This window comes from Geotrypetes seraphini, chromosome 1 (assembly GCF_902459505.1).
Source record: "Geotrypetes seraphini chromosome 1, aGeoSer1.1, whole genome shotgun sequence".
In the NCBI taxonomy this organism is placed as follows: Eukaryota; Metazoa; Chordata; class Amphibia; order Gymnophiona; family Dermophiidae; genus Geotrypetes; species Geotrypetes seraphini.
Window position 1 is genome coordinate 522,339,463 of NC_047084.1, and position 13,142 is coordinate 522,352,604.

The following is a 13,142-nucleotide window of genomic DNA, read 5'->3' on the forward strand; positions in this document are numbered from 1 at the left end:
CTGTTTACAGAATCAGTCCCTACTTGTTTATATACACCCAGCCAAAAAATGGGCCAGAATATGTTCTCCTCTTCCAAGTGACCACCTAACAGGCAATTATGTTCTAATTGCATGACTTGCCTATGATAAGGGAGCAAAACTAACTGTTGGTCTAACTGTTCTCCCTCTGTGGTTGCCTTGGTCATACTATACAGCATGTCATTCTTCAATGTGAAATACGACGGAGTTACCTTAGTGGAGTCTTGGTTGCCCATTGGGTTCCCTTTTACAGTTATAACTGTGGCCTGCGCTTCTGTAAGGGATTCATTCTCTGAATAAGCCATTTTAAAATTTCCTGTGGTTCCTTCAATGCTCCATTCAGGCAGACTATCTAAAGGGTCTGGAGCGTCCTGTACATATTCTCCTGGGTCTTCATCAACTGCAGCTCTTAAATTCAAAGGGCTGTGTAGTTTCCCTAACTTCCATTGATGGTGAGGTTTAGGCAGTTTTGGGTCATATATATGTTGAGATCCTCCAAATAATTTTGCAAATCCTGTTGCTACCTACATTGTCGCTGTACAATAGATTGCAAAAGCTTCTGCTTCTGCCCCTCAACCAAGGCCTAGATCAGTCTTTCTATATAACCTTGGTACATACTGCATGAGAGGAACAAATCAGAAAATAAAGCCTACCTGTCTAGAACTTATTATACTTTTTCTTGCCCCCAAATAGGGCAGGGCTAGGACCTTTAGCCTGATTTTCCTGTGTGGTATACAATTTGGAAGAAAGAAGAAATGAACCTAGAGTAGGTAGGTGTGATCATACCAGTCTGAAGAACCACACCAACACCTGCATGTAGGAGGGTAGAAGGTAACTCTATCATGAGATTCTCCTGGATAAAGAGCCACTCGCAGATTAGTGGCAGAACCTTATGAATATGACACAAAGGAGGCATGCTGTATAGATTTTCTGCTATCTTGATCTAAATTTGGCAGGAAGTTTAGAATCACAGTGATATATCTACCTAAAGAATTTCATAGAAATAGGTCCATGGGAGGGACTTTCCATTTGTGTGTACAGACAAATACAGAGGGGCATAGTATTTTAGAATGCTGTGTCATAACTTGGCTGAGCTGAGCAAAATATTATAATAGAGGAGGGGTGGAGGAGAAGAGGATGGGAGAGAGGTTAGAGACTGGAGGAGGAAAAGTAGCCGTGCAGAGCTCTGATTGCTCGAAAGATGTTATGGTACCAATCAGAGTTCTTGCTGAAAAGGTGGTAAATTGGTGGGTTTTAGTTTCTTGAGAGAAATTGTTATTTATCGAGTGTGAGGAAGGTGAATTTTGGTCCCTCCTCCCTCCTGATGGTTTATTTCTCGGGGATGTATTTGGTGGGACCTGGGGTGGGCTTGGGACTTGTCGCAGCGGTGAGATGAAGGGCCATTCCCTATTGTGAATGTTAATTATTTTATTGAAGGTCATGATATAAAGTGGGAGGAGGATTTATGTGCATTACTGTCATAAATCCTGGGGGGGGGAGGGGATAGGCAGGTTTGGCGGTTTACTGAACCTTGCCTGGGGAATTGGGGATGTGTTAATTGCTTAAAAAAAAAAAAAAAAAAGAGTTAGTTTGTGACTGACTAACCTATACAACAGTTATGAAAGTTTTGAATGGATAAATTAATAGTTGAGAATTTTGAGAGGAATAGTTAATTGAAAATTAATGGATTGGTAACAATAAAGCTGTGGCCGTCAGTTTTTGCCACATGCCAAAAATCTCTTGGAGTTATACATTTGTGTGGTTATTGTGCGTGGAAATTTGTTGCGAGTGTGAATTCCAAAGTTAGGCTGGTCAGGCATGGCAAGAATAGGCACTCAGTACCAATGACACACCTAAAATATATTAGTTGATATTGAAGATCGTTTTATATGGTTAATATTAGAGTTAACTGAATACATTATTTTCACTAATATTTTGAGGTTAAACATTTACATTTTGGGGTCCTTTTACTAAGGTGCATTAAGGCCTTAACGCGTGAAATAGCGCACGCTAAATTGCTGCGCGCACTAGACCTTAACGCCAGCATTGAGCTGGTGTTATTCTAGAAGTGTAGTACGTAGTTTGGCGTGTGGTAATTTTGTGCGTGCACTAAAAAAACGCTAGCGCCCCTTAGTAAAAGGACCCCTAAATGCTAACGTGTCCATTACATTCCGGCGTGCCTTAGTAAAAGAGGGGGGTTTATGCAGACACCATACATGTAAAATTGTACAAATAAGTGTGGGGCCTGTGAAAGGTATCCTGGGGATGAGTTGCAAGTTATACAGAGAGCAGCAATCTTCAACTGCTTTCTACATTACTTATCTATCCAGGTCAAACTGCAAATAATAGCAAGCTTAATCTTAAACAGAAAAAAAAATTATTCATATAATTTTAGGCCATTATATTCAGTGATCTCACTTGGACGAACAGCTTTGCAGAAAGTCTGCATGAAGATATAGAGATAAGCCTTTTGTATGTGGTTCTTGTTCCTCTGAATATTTATCTCACAGCGTGCAATAAAACTTATGCCATAATTTTATGCTGTTGTATTTTCCCAATAGACACAGAATGGGAAAAAAAAGCCTTAGTAAATCAGACTAGTTTCTTTTTCTTCATGCTAATTCTGACCCTCCAGATAAGATATAGCGTTTTATCACTTGTATAGCCCAGAGCTTTGTATGGAGTGGTATAAAATAAAAGATATACATAAATACATATATTGGAAAGATAGACTGAAGACTTACTGCAAGTCAGGCCTTATTAGCCTCTTAAGATAAAGGCAAGCCTGGCCAAAATGAAAAAACAGAGTGCATAATAATTTATTGTTTTCTTTTCTTCGTGCCTCACTGGGCTATCTTTATCTTACAGGTCTCTGGTAGTTCAGTGGCTTTGTGCAGTAAATTTCCAGACAACCATATATAGTTGCTGACAATGCTGATAGAAACATAGGTTGTTTTAGAGATTTCAGTGGATTTGCACTGGATGGGTATCTCTAATTTAAGCTATTGTGTACAGGAGATTTAATAGTTTCACATTATCGTGCTCTCCATGGGGCTTAGATAGCAGGGAATTAACTTCTTGTGGGGGAACTTTATCACATTTTTTTCTGCATGTAAAGGCTGTTTACATATGGAAAAGGCCTTTTTTGAAATTACTAGTTTTTTAGCCCGTTACATTAACGGGTACTAGAATAGATGTGTAGACTTAGGCATTTCTTTCTTTCTGTATGTCTGTCTTTCTTTCTCTCTCCCTGCCTCCTGCTTGTCTGTCTTTCTTTCTGTCTCTCTCCCTGGCCCCCTGTTTGTCTGTCTTTCTTTCTTTCTGTCTCTCCCCCCAGCAGCACCCCTTCCCTTCTCCCCATGTCCAGCAGTAGCCCTTCTCTGCTTCCCTTGTCCAGCAGTAGCTCTTCTCCCTTCCTTTTACCTCCCCCCTGTCCAGCAGCACCCCTTCTCTGCTTCCCTTGTCCAGCAGTAGCTCTTCTCCCTTCCTTTTACCTCCCCCCTGTCCAGCAGCACCCCTTCCTTGCTCTTATCTGATAAGTCTCCCGTGTTTTCTGTAGCACCGCAGGCTCCTTGTAGCAATAGGGAAACCACTGCACGCAAACCGCCGTAGGCTCCTGTTAGCCTAGCATTGCTAGCAGCCAGCATTTTCAGTTGACCTCCTTATTCAGCTGGCTCCTTTTTCAGCTGGGGAAACCGTCGCATGCGTCGCAAACCGCCACTGCTGCTGGGGAAACCACTGCACGCATCACAAATCACCTTAGGCTCCTTCTACTGCGCATGCAGCGGCACGGCACCATGGATCACGGCACATGGAGATTGAGGTGCGCATGCACGCTAAGGGTTATATTATAGTGGATTTCATGGTAGATGTGTGTATGAGTATGCATGGTAACAAGACAACATATACCTTATATGTGAACTGCATGTCAGTGTTTGTTTAGAAGCAAATTGTAAAGGTATTTTTTCCTCAAATTTTTACTTTTTAGGAATATAACTAGTAGACAAAAAAATCACTACCCTGTGAACTGTCACTGCATACAAAAAGTTAATCAAATGAGCCTCAGACACACTGACTGAATATACAATTTCAAGTTAGGTATTTTTAGCCAATTAAGCAACATGTCTATCAAGCTCATATCTAAAGCCAAGAAGTTTGATCATGTAACACCTCTCCTCAAGAAGGCACATTGGCTTCCGGTAGCTCACCGGATAACATATAAATTATGTTTGTTCACATTCAAAGCTTTACTTTATCAAACTCCTGCCTTCATTTATAAATTATTGATTCCTTACACTTCTAATAAAACGTTGCGATCTAATGAACAGTATTTGCTGATGATCCCCTCTCTCAAAATTATCAATACAAGACGGCAATTTATTTTCTCTGTCACAGCCCCCCAGACATGGAATTCGCTTCCTGTCTACTTGAGGGAAGAACACAACTTGGAAAGATTCAAGAGTAAACTAAAGAGCTTTCTTTTTAACGATGCCTTTGATATTTAGCTAGCTTGATTGCTAGCCAATTATAACTTCACTATATAATTTTATTGAAGTATTTTAAATACCCCTCTCCTCGTGTGCCCCCCTTAAATGTTTTCTTTACTTTCAAATAATTTGTAGTTCTTTTCCCTTCCTTCCTTGTGTTTTTAGTTTTGTCATGTCTGTCAATAGTCCTGCAGGACTCAGCTTCTGTTAAGCATCGTATTGTTCCCCAAATTTATGATTTAGAATTTAGAATTTATGATTAAGCGATTAATCAAAACCATATTAAACTTAAAACTTGATGTCCTTAATCATTGGTTCCTCTTACATGCTGGGTGGGAAGTTCAGTAAAACACTCAGACAAAGTCCAAGAAAAATCTGAACTCGACCCGGCTGTAGAGTATTAAATATAATTAACAGTGTACAGTCACACGGCAGTGTGCCACAAAGTTAAAAAAAAAAATGCACATAACACAAAAAGACAAAAAAACAAAAAAAGCCAAGTACTTAGCTGGGAGAAAAAATAGCAGCAGTAGTGTTTATTTAGAAACATGATGGCAGATAAAGGCCAAATGGCCCATCTAGTCTGCCCATCTGCAATAATTGTTATCTTGTCCTCTCTCTAAGAGACCCACCATGCCTATTCCACGCCTCCTTGAATTCAGACACAGTCTCTGTTCCACACATCTACCACCCTTTCTTTAAAAAAGTATTTCCTTAGATTACTCATGAGCCTATCACCTCTTAACTTCATCCTATGTTCCCTCATTTCACAGCTTCCTTTCAAAAGAAGACTCATGCGCATTTATGCTACGTTGGTATTTAAATGTCTCTATTATATCTCCCCTCTCCCGCCTTTCCTCTAAGTCCAAAGTATACATATTGAGATCTTTAACTCTATCCTCTTAAGCCTTATGATGAAGACCACGCAACATTTTAGTAGCCTTCCTCTGGACTGACTCCATCCTGATTATATCTTTTTGAAGATGCAGTCTCCAAAATTGTACACAATATTCTAAATGAGGTCTCACCTGAGTCTTATACAGGGGCATCAATACCTTCTTTTTTTCTACTGGTCTTACCTTTCCCTATGCACCCTAGAATCCTTCTAGCTTTTGCCATCACCTTTTCAACCTGTTTGGCCACACATAAGTTCTTCACCACTCCTTCAGGTTTTTGCAGCCAAAATGCATGACCTTGCATTTCTTAGCATTAAATTTTAGCTGCCAAATTTCAGACCATTCTTCAAGCTTCACTTGGTCTTTCTTCATGTTATTCACACCATCTGGGGTGTCTACTCTATTGCAGATTTTGGTATCATCTGCAATGAGGCAAATCTTGCCCGACAAAATGTTAAAAAGAACAGGCCCAAGAACAGAACCTTGAGGCATACTACTGGCAACATCCCTTTCCTCAGAGCGATCTCTTTCACTCAACCAATTCTTGACCATCCCGCCACTTTGGGGCTCAGTTTATTTATTAGATATCTGTGTAAAACACTGTCAAAGGCTTTGCTAAAAATCTAAATACACCACATCTAGCATACTCCCTCTACCCAATTCTCTGGTCACACAGTCAAAGAAATTGAGCAGATTTGTTTACATTTATTAAAATACTTGATGTATCGCTTTCTCTAAGTAACAATCAAAGTGGTGTTCCCAGGGATATATTTTGAACACAGCAGGAGTGGTGTTGCGATGTATGGGTGTTCTTTATAAAATATGTGAGTACATGTGTAAAGTATGTGTACATGTTTACTCCTGCTTCTGAACAAGGGTAAATGTGTATATTGGTATGTACATCTGAAAGGGGATGGTTCTAGAAACCTATTTTTTATATATATTATATAACCTATTTTATATATATTATATAACCTATTTTATATATTATATAACCTATTTTTTATATATATTTTATATATAAAAAAAACCCCTCATAAACACATTTATGCTGCCTTTATAAAACAGGCTCTTTTTAGGACTTATGTATTTTATTTATTTATTTAAAACATTTATATTCCGCATATCCCAGAAATCTGTGTGGGCTACAGTAAACATACATAAGCATGAATAGACATACAACAAAGTATATCCATATTATCACAAATAATTTTTTTTTTTTCACTCAGAGAATAGTTAAGCCAGAGGTTGTCATAAGAGTGGATAGCATAGCTGGTTTTATGAAAGGTTTGGACACTTTCCTGGAATAAAAGTCCGTAGTCTATTATTAAGAAAGACATGGGGGAAGCCACTGCTTGCTCTGGATCGGCAGCATGGAATGTTGCTGCTCCTTGGGTTTTGGCCAGGTACAAGTGACCTGTATTGGCCACTGTGAGAATGGGATACTGGGCTTGATGGACCATTGGTCTGACCAAGTAAGGCTATTCTTATGTTCTTATGTAAAACATTCTAATAATATTATCTTATAAATCTCCCAAAAAGAATGAAAAGTACAAAAAACGTAATATCCCTCCTTCTACACACTACCAAAGGCTTCCTGAAAATAATAAGCCTTTAAGCACTTATGAAAAGGTAAATAGAAAGGAATCTGACAAACCTGCTCAGGGAATGCATCATGGACCTACAAAACCAAGAACTCATGCTCGGGTTGTAATCTTTGCAATATCTCATAAAGAAAGCACTTCCAACAAATGCTGAGAGCCTGACCTCAATGAGCAAGAAGGTACATATGGAACAATTAAAGTAGCCACTGCTTTTGATAATACGCTTCTCCCTCTGTATTTGTGGTTTCAGCATTCACGGTTTCAATTATTCACAGTTTTTAGCTTGCTGGCTCCTGCCCCCCAATTATGTCAGCTTGCATAGAGAAATTGCTGATTCCCAGTGCTTTCTTCACCTTGTTTTGCCTCTCCTTCAGGAACAGGCCAGGTCTCCCACCATGTTATTCGCGGTTTCACCATATTCACAATGTTTTTTTAATAGAAAACAGCGAATAACATATAAGAACATAAGAATATAAGAATTGTCATCTCCGGATCAGACCCTGGGTCCATCAAGTCCGCCAGGTGTACCCTGGCATAGTTTTAGTCCCCATATCACTGTATGCTTCTCAATGGAGTTGTGCATCTAATTTACCCTTACCCGTATCACTCTATGCCATTCTTAAGGAGATGTGCATCTAGTTTACCCTTAAATCCTAGAATGGTGGATTCTCTGGGAGAGCATTCCAGGTGTCCACCACTCGCTGCGTGAAACAGAACTTCCTGATATTCGTCCTAGACCTGTCCCCCCTCAGCTTCAGTCTATGTCCTCTTGTCTGTGTCACACTGGACACTGTAAATAACTGCTTTCCCTGCTCCATTTTGTCGAATCCTTTCAGTATTTTGAAAGTCTCGATCAGATCCCCTTGCAATCTCCTCTTCTCAAGGGAGAACAACCCCAGTCTCCTAAGTCGTTCCTTATAGTCCAGGTTCTCCATATCTTTCACTAGCTTCGTTGCTCGTCTCTGCACCCTCTCTAGCAGTTTTATATCCTTCTTTAGGTTTGGAGACCAATGCTGGATGCAGTATTCCAGGTGCGGTCTGACCATGGCTCTGTAGAGCGGTATTATAACTTTCTCTGATCTACTCGTAATTCCCTTCTTTATCATACCTAGCATTCTATTTGCTTTCCTCGCTGCTGCCGCACATTGCGCCGACGGTTTCAGGGTCCTATCTATCAGTACACCAAGGTCCTTTTCCTGTTCGGTCTTTCCCAGAGTTACACCTGACATACTATACTTGTGATCTTTATTTTTTCTGCCTAAATGCATCACTTTGCATTTTTCCACATTAAAATTAATCTGCCATTTATCTGCCCACTTCTCCAATTGATTCAAGTCACTCTGGAGTTCCTCGCTGTCCTTCTGCGATCTGATTGCCTGGCATAGCTTAGTGTCATCTGCAAACTTGATGATTTCACTGGATGTTCCTTCTTCCAGGTCATTTATGAAAATATTAAATAAGATGGGTCCAAGTACTGAGCCCTGGGGTACACCGCTAGTCACTTTTTCCCATTCTGAAAACTTCCCATTTATGCCCACTCTCTGTTTTCTGTTCTCTAGCCATTTGCCTATCCATCTTAGTATATCTCCCTCTATTCCATAGTCTTGCAATTTCCTGAGAAGTCTTACATGTGGAATCTTGTCGAACATTTTCTGAAAGTCCAAGTATACAATATCCACCGGTTCTCCACTATCAATTTGTCTGTTCACTGTCTCAAAAAATTGAAGTAGGTTCGACAAACATGATTTCCCTTTCCTGAAGCCATGTTGACTGGCTCTCATCAGGTCGTGTGTGTCTAGGTGCCGGATTTTGCTATCTTTGATCAGCGCCTCAACCATCTTTCCAGGGACAGACGTGAGACTTACAGGTCTGTAGTTGCCTGGTACTCCTCTCGATCCTTTTTAAAATATCGGCGTGACGTTCGCTATCTTCCAGTCGTCTGGTATCTGTCCTGTTTTGATTGACAGGTTGGCAAGTTTTTGCAATAGTTCTCCGATTTCAAATTTCAGTTCTTTTAGTACTCTTGGTTGAATTCCGTCTGGTCCAGGAGATTTATCACTTTTAAGTTTGTCGATCTGGTGGTAAACCTGATCCAAGTCCACTTCTACTGTGGTGAGGCTGTCCTGTATGACTCCCTTGAACACTTTCACTGTGTCAGGTATTGCTGCGGTGTCTTCCTTTGTAAAGACAGATGCAAAGAAGGAATTCAGTCTGTCTGCAATTTGTTTGTCATCCTTGATGCACCCTTTTCCTCCCAGGTCGTCCAGCGGTCCCATTGCCTCTCGTGCGGGTTTTTTCCCTTTTACGTATCTAAAAAAGGGCTTGAAATTTTTGGCCTCTTGCGCTATTTTCTCCTCGTAGACCTTTTTGGTAACCCTCACCATCTTGTGACATTTTTTCTGATCATCTCTATGTTTGTTCCAAGCTTCGGATGTTTTTGTGCATTTCCACATCTTAAAGGAGTCCTTCTTTTCATTTATGGCTTCCTTCACCTCTTTGGTAAGCCATGCCAGCTCTCTTTTGCCTTTGGTTTTCTTTACTTTGGACATCCACGGAATGTAGAGGCTTTGTGCTTCCGTGATAGTATTTTTCAGTAGGGACCATTCCTGTTCCACCATTATGACTTTGCCCATCTTTTTCTTGATCCGTTTTTTTCACCATGGCTCTCATGCTGTCGTATCTTCCCTTTTTAAAGTTTAAAGTCGTGGTTGAGGTTTTGGTACCTTTCCCTTTCCAAACATCAAGTTTGAAGTTGATCATGTTGTGATCGCTCTTCCCCAGCTCGTCCCCAGTGACTTCTACTTCCTTTGCCGGACCCATAATGCCATTTAGGACCAAGTCCAAGGTGACGTTTCCTCTCGTCGGCTCTCCTACCATCTGTTCCAGGAAGCAGTCCCCTAGCACTTCCAGGAACTTTGCCTCCTTGCCACAGTTGGAGGTTCCCAGGTCCCAGTCTATCCCCGGGAAATTGAAATCCCCCAAGATTATGACATTACCTGTGTTACATTCTTGTTTAATTTCCTCCATCATTTCCGAGTCTGTCTCCTCCCTCTGTCCCGGTAGTCGGTAGTAAAGACCAATCTTTATGTCAGCATCGTTGTATCTGGGAATCCAGATCCAGAGGGATTCCAGTTTCTTTTTCTCTTCCGCCATAGTCTCTCTCATGGATTCTAATCCTTCCTGAACATATTGGTTTTTCTGTATTTGCGGTTCTGTTAATCCCCTATCACAGTGAATACGGAGGGAGACGTGTACCTTCTGAATAGCCTTGAACACTAGTACCAGTATGTTGAATTGAATTCTCCAAGCTACTGGTAACCAATGCAACTTTGCAAGTAAAGGTGTTACATGGTCAGTACGGGAGAAACCTCAATCACTCTAGCTGCCGCATTCTGAGCTACTTGCAATGCCCTCTGTGTTTTTTGGAAGTTCGCAAAAAAGAGCATTACATTAATCCAAATGTGATAACACAAAACATTGCATAACTTGCTGAAAAATATCTAGAAAAAGCAGTTTTGCAATTTCAAAACCAGATGAATTAAAAACAAATAAACATCGTCCTAACTAACGAGGCAATATAACCTCGAAAAATTAAAGAATTTAACAACACCTCTAAACTCTTAATCTCATGCTGAATTGGGATCAAAATCCCATCATACTCAAAGTGCAAAGGGACGTCCTGAAAACCAGCCGATGAAAGCCACAATATTTTGGTTTTAGAAACATTCAATCAGAGGCCATTCTTTGTCATCCAAACCACAATAAAGTGGTCCTTGAGATAAGGAAGGCACGTGAGACTGGAATGCTGGCCACTAGTCGGTCGGAGTTTTCTCCGAAGATGGACGTAGTTTAAAAAGGCTAACTTATAGTAGATTCTGGTTTTTCACAGGCATGAGTAGCAATGGGCTAGCTCTCTTGAAGTGGTGTGATTGAAAGATCAGCCTTGCCATTGTGTTTTGGAGCACCTGCCTTTCTCTGTGGTTCCGTAGTATAGGGAGTTGTAGTAGTCTAGGTGGGGCAGCAAGATGGTTTGCGTCACCTTCCTAAGGCTACTTTGAGACAGGGCCAGTCTGATTGTTTTCAGGCCTTAAGGATCAGAATTGGAATGCTTGGATTAATCTGTTATAAAATTGCTGGGGTAAACACATCAATATAATTTTCTGTCTTATTCTTGGGAGGAGGGCAAAAGAATAATTAACATACTGGCGATGATGGAAGATGACCAATTTAGTATTAGCATCTGCAACATTTGGGGGCACATTGTCCCCCATATCTGTCCCAAACTATACCTTGGGAAAGAGATGACTGAGGGGGGATATGATTGAAGTCTATAAAATCCTGAGTGGTGCAGAACAGGTAAAAAGGAATCAATTTTTCACCCTTTCAAAAAGTACAAAAACTAGAGGACACTCAATGAAATTACATTTTTTTTTTAACTCAAAGAATAGTTAAGCTCTGGAACTTGTTGCCAGAGGATGTGGTTACAGCATTTAGTGCAGCTGGGTTTAAAAAAGGTTTGGATAAGTTCCTGGAGGAAAAGTCCATGGCATGCTATTGAGACAGACATGAGGGAAGCCACTGCTTGCCCTGGATAGGTAGCATCAAATGTTGCTACTCTTTAGGTTTCTTTCAGTTATTGTGAGACCTGGATTGGCCACTGTTGGAAATAAGGAAACTGGGCTGGATGGACCATTGGTCTGACACAGTATGGCTGTTCTTATGACTAGCAAGAAGTCCATCCAGATCTAAAAAGCCAATTTAATGGGATGTGTGCATGTATATCCACGGTATATATGTCAGATCAAAAAAATACCATCTCTGTCAGAAGCCTCACACCCTGAAAATATATTCTGCTGAATAACTCATATTCTGTGAGTGCCGCCACACTCACATTGTCCCTCTCCTCATGTAACTTCACTGGCTCTCCATCCGTTTCCAATTACAATTCAAACTCCTCTTACTGACTTACAAGTGCATTCACTCTGTAGCCCTTCAATATCTCTCCTCACTTATCTTCCCTATGCTCCCCCTGTGATCTCCGTTCATCAGGCAAATCCCTCTTACCTGTACCCTTTTCCTCCACTGCCAATTCCAGGCTCCATCTCTTCTTTCTTGCCACGCTGTAATGTCTGGAACAGGCTACCAGAGTCAACGTGTCGTGCTCCGTCTTTAGCAGTATTCAAATCCAAGCCGAAAGCCCACTTTTTTTGAAGCTGCTTTCATCTCTTAACTCCCACTCACTGTCAGATACCTTCACCCATTGTACCATTCCTTCTACCAGAAGCTTCCCAACCCTGAGATGTCATTTCTGTCTGTTCAAATTAGATTGTAAGCTCTTCTGAGCAGGGACCAACTATTGAAAGTTAAATGTACAGCGCTGCATACGCCATTTAGAGCTATAGAAATGATAAACAGCAGTAGTTGTGGTTTCACAAGGGCGCAGTAATCTCCTACTACAAGCTTTCTTTCCCTACGGACAGTAAGCTAAAAATAATACTCAAGGTTGCTACTAGATGTCTGCAGTGCTGTACTATAGTGATTAAGTATTCAGGCATGATAATTGGGGTGTTCATGGAAAAATATTGTTTATTTAATCCTTGGCTAGATTTCTATAATGCACATTCATTTTGTAAACAATGCATACTTTACTAAATATTGCAAATAGTGTGCACTGAAATGCTTTAGCATGTGTGAAACTACATTAAGGGCTCCTTTTACAAAGGTGCGCTAGCGGTTTTAGCGCCTGCTAGCCGCTACCGCCTCCTTTTAAGCAGGCGGTAGTTTTTCATCTAGCGCGCACTATAGCATGTGCTAATCTTGCGCGTGCGCTAAAAACGCTAGCGCACCTTCGTAACAGTAGCCCTAAATGTTATTTTGTGGCTTCATGTGATGAGGTGTATGCCCTGTCACTTGCACTAGAGAATGACACGGTGAAAAAATTGGTCCCCGTCACCGCCCCGTCCCCGTCTCACCATCCCCGTCACCGCCCCGTCCCCGTCTCACCATCCCCGTCACCGCCCCGTCCCCGTCTCACCATCCTCTTCACCGCCCCGTCACCGCCACTGCAATCCCATTCACTTTTCTTTATTTACGTATAAAGGAAACATTCTTTAAAACTTTAAAACTTAGTTAAATAT